Source organism: Morus notabilis, unplaced genomic scaffold, assembly GCF_000414095.1.
Source record: "Morus notabilis unplaced genomic scaffold, ASM41409v2 Scaffold203, whole genome shotgun sequence".
In the NCBI taxonomy this organism is placed as follows: domain Eukaryota; kingdom Viridiplantae; phylum Streptophyta; class Magnoliopsida; order Rosales; family Moraceae; genus Morus; species Morus notabilis.
This window is the reverse complement of record NW_010361196.1, coordinates 423,322-432,714: the sequence shown is the minus strand read 5'-3', so window position 1 is coordinate 432,714 and position 9,393 is coordinate 423,322. Positions and strand designations below refer to the sequence as shown.

General features: G+C 36.1%; 1 non-coding gene across 1 annotated transcript; it reads left to right on the top strand.

Annotated features, from left to right (window-relative positions):
- The first annotated feature begins 5,652 nt into the window (after nt 1-5,652).
- On the top strand, nt 5,653-5,759 carry LOC112091725. Its single transcript, XR_002902275.1, has one exon. It is a non-coding gene; the product is annotated as a small nucleolar RNA R71 (small nucleolar RNA).
- Nucleotides 5,760-9,393: the final 3,634 nt, after the last annotated feature.

The window sequence follows — 9,393 nt, the reverse complement described above, 5'->3', positions numbered from 1 at the left end:
ATAGTTGCATGAAATCCATCATGTGGACTAAATGACTTCAAGGTTGATTTTAATGCAACACCCATGGTCTGACACCGATTTGGAAAACATCCAAACTGTTGTTCATACTTATCATTAGAACTACCCGCTCTAATTCCACAAGAAATTGACAAGACATCTCCTCAAGAGGGTCGAACCTAACATCTTCAGCCTGTGGGAACTCAACTTCAACTGCTAAAGAAGTTCTTCCATTGAAAACACCACTTGGAATATGAGTCAAAAGCAAAAATGTCACTCACATGGTGGAAAAGAGGCGAATACGTAATTCGTCAAGATAGTCGTCCGGGAACCTATGAACTAAGACTTTCTATGCCTTTTCTGTGGATTTCTACGTGTCAAACGATGGAAAAGAACATCCACCTTGCGACTCTGCTGGTAGCATCATGATATCGGTTGTCATAATCAACCATTCTATCAATGATAAAGACACGAAGTTCCAATTTCAATAAAATAGGACCACTCGCCTCATTCGAGTCTTTATGAATTTCAGAATCATAGAATGGGACACAGAAACACATTGTCATCTTAGAATCTCATATCCAGTATATTATCAATTCCAGCTAGAAGTCAGTCAACAACATAGACTCCCAACCACTGGAATAGAGACACCAAATTCTGGAAATGATCGAACACAAGAATATCAATCATCGACTTAGAATCTAGAAAGTCAAAGAAATTCACATAGTCAAATTTGATTCTAAAAGAAGAACCAGTAGGAATTTAATATTGGATGGATATGAAATCAAATAATGATTGAATCTTTAAAACCTTGTGAGTGAATGAGGATCTTTGAAGTCAAAATTGACTACAAATCTGACACCAAGTGAAAACCATTCACTAGAAATGAAATAAGTGATATGATCAACTCTAAAAGTACCTCTGACATAACATCGAATCCCAAAAGTGAAATGATAGAGAATATTAATATCTATAGTCAATGTCTTACAATGACGTGGTTCAAGTTAACAAGGAAATCACCGAGACTAACACTCGAGATAAGAAAGAATTTCAATTCTTGAATAATGTAGGATTGTGATGGAGAGATAGCACGATACGATACACAAATAATAACAAAGAGACCAACTCCTGGTCACAACAGATTAAGAAAAGAATTTGAAGTTGGAATCCTGAAACCTGTGGGTTATGACCTACCACGCTTTCAAACTAGGTCGAATACAATAAATATTAGAGATAAACGTCAATCTCTCGATAGGGTCTATAGCCATCATCATCACCAATCGGAGAAAGAACGATGTCTCATCATCACAAGAACCCAAGAAATAAACACTCTTGAGCAAAACACTCTCAAGAGATAAAGGAGCACATTAGTGAATTGAAACGAGTAACTAGGATACAAAGCTAGATTGCAAGACTAAACTTGCACATTGATCAAATCGGAAAGAACCAAACAAGGAGAAAGGAAACTTTAATGATTAAAATTGCTCGATTTCAAGTCGTCACTCTCCATCAACTTAAACCCCCATGTAAGACGTGTTGAAAAGTGGAAGGGACAAATATCGGGAATTCAACTACGCGGAAGTCAAAACGAATATCATCTCAAAATTGAAATCTTCATGAGAATTTCGAAGTTAATGCTGATTTTGAATTTGAAACTGACAAGAGTCAAGAGCACTTATGGAAACAAATCGATAACCATCGGGTCGAAATCAATACATCTCGAAAACTTCGAAGTCAACTTTAACCTCGATCTTCATATCGATAAACATCGATAATAGAAACATGGATTTCATCCATCAAAGTGCTCTAGGAGAATGAAACGGACTCTAATGTCAAATTCTCAAGAGCAACTGTATCATGTATTAACTAGTATTGTACGACATGTCCCGACACAAAATTGTTAAAAGAACAACAAAACTCAGTAAAAACTCACACAGGCTCGATTTCCCATAGAATTCAAAGCTGTGCGCTGATACCAAAAACTGTCACGACCCCAAGGATAGGGCCGTGATTATTGGGGTTTAATTTAAAATTTAACTTAATTAAACTAGATTGTTTAACAAAAATCACAAAAATAAAGACATGAATATCAATATAGTTTTCTCCGGAGACTTTCTTTCACAAATAATATTTAAAACAGTCCATAAAGTCTAAGGAAAATAGTACAACTCTGGGACAATGTCGACCAATGCAGTTTACATACAGAAATACAGTACATCTCAGAATTTACAACTATGAATCCGAAACAAACATACCGCTTCGAATCTCACGCCTTCAATCCATTGGCATATACTTGTCACGTTGTAAATCTAAACCGCTAACTTTGGAGGAGGGGTTTAAAACATTGAAAACATAATAAAAGTGAGCAGAAAGCCCAGTAGGATATAATTTATAAAACTGAATAAATAAATAAGTGAATAAAATGAGAGAGTGAGGCCCAAAATAATCAATCGGAACCAAACAACCTTTTTCTGAAAGCTAAACAACCTGAAATTCCATATTTCAGGCAACCAACAAGTAATTTAAGTAATTAAATTACTTACGACAAAAGCAAGGCCTTATCACCACCGTAGTGGCCCATCTAGGTTTCGGGTTCTGCCCCTAAGGATACGATCTCCATATCCTATCTAGGCCATTAGCGGGCTTACCAATTCGCAAGATCTCTTGTCTTAAGAAATCATTCATTAAACTTTCCGAAATAGTTCATTATAATTCCAATAGCTAAAATCAAGCTATGGTGTCAAAAGGTTTTTCTTTCGCAAACATGCCATTTCCTTAAAATATTTGCAAGGCCAAAACTCTTTGAAAACATGCTAACAAAGAAAGGGATCAGGAATATCCTACCTCTCAGATGTCAAACCTGTAGCTAACGTCTCGTCACCCTAACCTCCACTTTTCTTAAAGCTTTAATACTCTATCTTCTCCACCAGCTTTATGACAAAAGCAGTGTCTTAGGAAGTATTTCTCATTCGTAAAATGAATTAAGCTCAATCATGTTTAATTGTTTCCTATTAGTGTGCCTTGACTCAAATCCAAGTTTCACAAATGATTTTTATAATCAGTTTGGGGGTTTTTTAAAGATTGAAATCCAATTCATGGGTTTGGTTTTCTATTTAATTTCAGCTTAAAAATAAATTTTTAAAGAAATTTCAGCAGCATGCCGGCATAAATAGGAAAAATGCCAAACCTGCAGTTCAGGTTCAATTTCAAAATTAATTCTTTAGAATCCATCAAAATCAGTTTCCAATCAATTCAACAAGTCCAATAACTAAAAACCCCCAAATTTCATTCAATTCTATCAACAATTATTCAAATCCAAACCCTAACTCAAAATTATTCAAATCTAACCAAAATCAAACTTTCTCAAGTTTAAAATTCAAATCAAAGAGTGGATTTGAAGGGATTTTACCTTAAATTAGTTGATGGAGCATTGTTTCCCTCTGTTTCTCCCATTTTCAGTTTTTTTTTTCTTTCTTCCCTGTTTCAGCAGGGAACTCCAAGAGAGAGAGAGAGAGCAAGGGAGAAAGTGACGGAAAGAAAGAGAGGTGGCCAGAGAGAGGGAGGGAGTGGTGGCCGGCGGTGAAGGAAGAAAGAGAGAGAGAAAGTTTCCGTGGAGAAGAAAGAAGAAAAGGAAAGAAAGAAAGAAAGAAAGAAAGAAAGAAAGAGAGAGGGCTGGTCTAGGCAGCCACGGGAAGGAAAGGAAGGGACAAAGAAAAAAGAAAAGAAAGAAAAGAAAAGGAAAAATAAAGAAAAAAAGGGAAAAATAAAAGAAACTATATTAAAATTAAGTGTATTTTCAAAACTTTTGGGGTGAAAATTAAAAAACTAAAAGTAATTTATAAGTCCTTAAAATAACTCAAAAAATTATTAATCACAAGATTAATTAGAAAAAATTAATGTTAGGCACACTAATATACACAATTAACATAATTAAACATGTTTAATTCTGGAGGGCGTTACAAAATGAGAAAGTTATCTCCTTTTCCTAGTAGAAGTAGACGCCAACCACAGGGAGATATCCCTATAGTGGGCCGGCGAAATAGAGATAAGGAAATAAAGAATTTTGTTTACAAAATTAAATGGGAAACTATATTTTAAATGAGATTTAAAATAAAGTAATAATGCCCTCAAAACAAATAAAGAAATAACTAGTGGACCGGCCATATAGAGATAAGGAAATAAAGAATTTTGTTCCTAAAATTAAATGGAAAACTATATTTTAAATGAGATTTAAAATAAAGTAATAACCTCCTCAAAAAAAAAAAAAGTAATAACCAATTCTCTATGGCTTTGACTTTAAGATAAAGCAAAGAGCTCTCATAGGATTCTATAAATAGGAGACAAAGAGAAAAATTGGAGCACACAATTTTTCTCCCTTCCACTATGAGATAGGTGTGTATCATTCTGCTTGATAGCATGTAACATTCTAGTGATAACCGTGTAACTAGAAAGAAAAAGTTAGGACAAGGTAGAAAAAGTTGCACTACATTCTTCAGTCAAGACCACTATCTCAAACTCTCCAAGCCTACATTTTTTTGTAACTAAGTCCTTCATGAACTTGGCATAGTTTGGCATATGTTATGGGCCTCAACCAATGGTATGTTGATGTGTAGATGCTTCAAAACATCCAAAAACTTGTGAAACTGCCCATCTTGTTGCTGTCTTTGAAAGCGTTGAGGAAATGGTGGAGGTGGTCTGCTGTTACTGTTGTTACTACTTTCTGCCGCTCCAGAATACTGTGGAAATGCTGTAGCATTATTCAGTGCAGAATTTGGTTACTGATTCTTCAACTATTCTTCTTGTGGCTGAGTTCGATTATCCTCCTCTTGGATTGAAGTGGGCTCTGTCAGTACAGCCTAGGGTCTTGTCTTTGGATCGAGCTTTTTTTCACTCCTCAATGAAATGGCTTTACACTGTTCTTTCCCTTCTCTTCTTGGATCTTCGGTATTGCTTGGGAGAGACCCATGGGGCCGGTTGTTCAAAGAATTAGCAATCTACCCCATTTGGTTTTCTAAGTTCCTCAATGTTGCATCATGACTCTGAATTTTGGCTTCACTTCTAGCTATAAATTCTTTTAGCAAACTCTCCAAAGAGCTAGATTAATCCGCAGCTTGAGTTCTTTGTTGTTGCGGTGGATACCCTGGTGGATATGTTGTTCTGTGATAAGCATTGGCTCCACTAGAACTTGCTCCCTAATTACTCCATGCTAAGTTTGGATGTTGCCTCAACCCTTGATTGTGAGGATTTCAATAAGCATTGATGTTCATGTTGAAATTGGCAACATAGCAAGCGAAGGCTGGATTGAATGGGCAATCTTCATACAAGTGACCCTCTCTATAGTAAACACAAGAGAATCCAGCAGTTTGCACAAAACTTACCCCTGCCAGCATGTTCATTGCTTTTACCATATTTGTCAAGGATGACACTTAAGCTGAAAGTGCAATGATGGCATCAATTTCATGAATTTCAGTTGCCTTCCTAGCATTGAATCTCTTGGTTGGCCATTGATAATTGCTATTGGCCATCCTTTCCAAGATCTCGTAGGCTTCATTGTAAGACTTGGCCAAAATAGCTCCATTAGCTGCGGCATCAATTATGGTGCGTGTTTCCCTATTGAGCCCATTATAGAATGTCTCCATTTGAATCCAATGGGGGATCCCATGATGAGGGCACTTTCATAATAGCTCTTTGAATCTCCCCCATGTTTCATACAATGATTCCCCATCCGCTTGTTGGAATGAGGTAATATCGTTTCTGAGCTTGGCATTCTTGGTTGGAGGGAAGTATTTCATGAGGAACTTCTCTGTCAAATCGTTCCATATCGCCACTGAATCTGGTGGTAAAGAATTGAGCCATGCTCTAGCTCTATCCCTCAAGGAATAAGGGAATAGTTTTAGCCTCAGAGCTTCCTCTGCCACTCCTGGTAACTTAAAGGTATCACTGACTTCCATAAAGAGCCTGAGATGGAGGTGAGGATCTTTAGTTGGCATCCCACTAAACTGCCCCATAGTTTGGAGCATTTGGAACATCACGGGCTTAAGCTCAAACTGAGGTGCCTGAATCTCTGGCCTCACTATTCCGGGGTTAAGTCCATGAAACATGGGCACAACATACTCTCTGATGGCCCTATCCCTGTCATTGGCCACAACAGCAGCAACCATATTAAATTTGATCAGATTGTTCCCATTGACATGTTGCCCATTGTTTTTGGCTACCCCTTCTGCCATTTCATCCACTACTGCTAAACCTTGATGCTTTCTTCTCCTAGTTCAGACTGTTCTTTCAATCTCTGGATCTAAGGGCAACAATTCCAAGTCTCATTGCGGATTCATGCAAAGGGTTTATAACCTGCAAAATTAAAAGTAAAATGAATGACAATAAAGCAAACAAACAAAAAATGAATTGACTCCTACAAATACTTTTAATGATTTCACTCCCAGGCAACGGCGCCAAAAACTTGTGTGATTTTTATGCTCGCAAGTGCACGTGACGCAAACAAGTAATAAAGTGTACAGAGTACGGATATTGTCCCACAGAGAATGAATCACCAAGTGTACATGCAGAAATCAACTAGTTTACCCGTTAAGAATGATAAAAAGTTGATTGTTTAAAAATTATCCAATTATTTTAAATGCAGAAATGTAAAATGAAATGTAAGAAAAGATTAACTAGAAGATCAAAAATGCTAAAATGGAGTGTATGCAGTTAAGTAAATCACCTAGACTTACTAATTTCCCCTTAGTTGCAAATCTGATAGAGAATGTTGCAAGAATGATATAGCTTAAAACGTCCTGTTAACAGAAACTCATTTATTGTGCATAAGATTCTTCTAAAGTCTTTATGTCTACAGATTCTTCAACCATTTCCAGCATATTCCTATGTGAATCTAGTTTTAGAATGCAAATTAAGCTCAGATTTCTTTATGTTATGCAAGATGAACAATATATTCCTATACCATTCACAAATCAATAAACTCAAACAATATTATTGAACTTGCATCATCTATGTTAGATCTAACTAAAATTAACCTATCCAGTATTAATCTTAGTCTTGTATTCTATGATTGATGGCCAGTCAAAGACAGAAATAAGCATTACGCATACATAGATGAACATGAAATAGAATTAATCAACATTCCTCAAGCAACCATCATCCTTACAACCTCGGTTGCATTAGCAAATTTAGCTTAACAAATTAGTTCATAATGGTAATTACAAGAACCAGATTTCCAGAGTAATCCATTTCTTAAGTAATAACAAAAATAACAAAAGAATCAAGCGAACAGAAGGAAGAAGAATTAAGGAGCTGGATCTTGGATCTTCTAGAATTTCTCCTTGTCCTTCCCTTCGGATCCTCCTCTCTGTAGCTCTCTCTTTTGATTTTTTCTTCTTTATCTCACGTCTGGTAGTTGGCTTTTTTTTCTCAATACTGTACTATATTTCTTTTCTTCTATTTTTTCTCTTCTTGTACTGGGCGGCTGCTCCTCTCTACATAAAGCACTTCCTTCTTAGGACAACAAAAGGTCTAAGGTGTCAATTGATAAGGGTTGAAGTGGTCCACACTACTGTATAACTCAATCAGCTCACATGGTCTTTTGTCCTTTTCCTCCAGGTAGTGCGCTGATGTCATACCACTTGCCAGCTGCACCCATAATGCTACTACTTTCTCCCTACAATTTGCAAAATCACAACTTAGGCATATTTCAACCTCTTTTTGACTCAAATTACTCCTTCTTACCCAAGAGCAGCAGAAGTACATAATTTAGCAAGATAAAATGTAAAACCAGAAAATCTAAGTTAAAACACAGAAGAAACAATGAAACACACTCTTGGTTAAGTAAACTTTAAGCTAAAAATCCATAAGATAACTCTAATTTCTTAGAGTTATTAGTTACTAATTCAGCTATAATCATTACAGAAAAATCTGCTACAAATCAACAAAACCGTGGCAGTCAGAAGTGGTCCAGCTTGCATGGTAGAAAGTCATACTCCCAGCATCATTTCGACAAGGTAATAGTAATTTGCATACTTGTTAAGTTTTTGTCACTTTGGCTTCATAATTATTCTAACACATTCAACTTGATTAGGCAAATCTCGAAACCCAGCAGCCAAGATTATTAATTGACAATTGGGGTGACATGCACCGTCATGGGCAAAGTTTGGTCAATTCGGACGCTGAACAGGCATTTATAAGTAAATTTTAAATTTATTTCTTTATTCATATTTAACATAAGATATTATACTATTTTTATTCATTTTTATTTCATTTACCTTTACAGGCCCAGAAGGAGGGGAAAGAACCACGCAGATGACACAGTCTGCTGGTGAAGGTTCATCTGCTATGGCAGTCGATGAGGAAGGGATTATGTCCAAAGTCTTGGGCAAGCGCAGAGGACACACTAGGGGAGTGGGACCGACACTACCACGGAGGAATCATTCAAGCGCTTCCACCTCATCATCTGGTTCGCAATCGGACAGGTCGTCTTCGATTAATTTACCCCAGTATGTCCAAAATTGGCTGAACAACCTCTACATCGAGCAATGCAACATGTTCGACAACCAGCAGATCATGATGGAAGTCATGCACTCGATGAATCCCAACATCAACTTCTTGACAGTTAACCATCCCCAATTGTTGGTTCCTCTGCTGCCTGAGCTAAACGAAGAAGACGAGTACGAGGACGATGATGCTGCTAATTTAGGGGATTAAAATACCTGTTTTTTATTTTTTTTATTATCAACACTTTTTAGTATTTATTGATTAATTTACTTTTTACGATTGATCTTATTATTGTGTTGACTATTTTATATTAATTTTTTATTAATAAATATCAATTTTATTGTTCAATTTTATTATTAACTTTTCTTATAATTTATATATTCAATAATTAAGATTATTAGTAAAGTACGGCAAAAAAAAGAAAAGAAAATATTTGCGACGACATATCTAAATTATCACACGAATAGTCTACATTACTAGTGACGACACTTTGAAGCCTATGATCGCAGAAGGTTTTGAATACTTTTGCAACGACACATAGTCGTCGCAAATAAGTTAGGACACGTCATCATCAATGACATATTCGACGGAACATTTGTGATGACTTATTCGCGACGACGTTTAAAAACTATGTCGTCGCAAATATATTATTTGCATCGGGTTTTTTTACGACGACTAATTTGCGACGACATATCGTTGACAATATAGTTATTTGCAACGACAGTCCATCGTCACAAATAAGGTTTTTTGTTGAAGTGGATTCGGGCTTTGGCGATGGTTGTTTGTGGTCAAAGAATTCAAGTTATCGACCTAATCGTTTACTAGGTAAATAAATTAATTAAATTAATTTATTCGCGTGTAAATTAATATATTCTATAGAGTATTGAAAAAATTTTA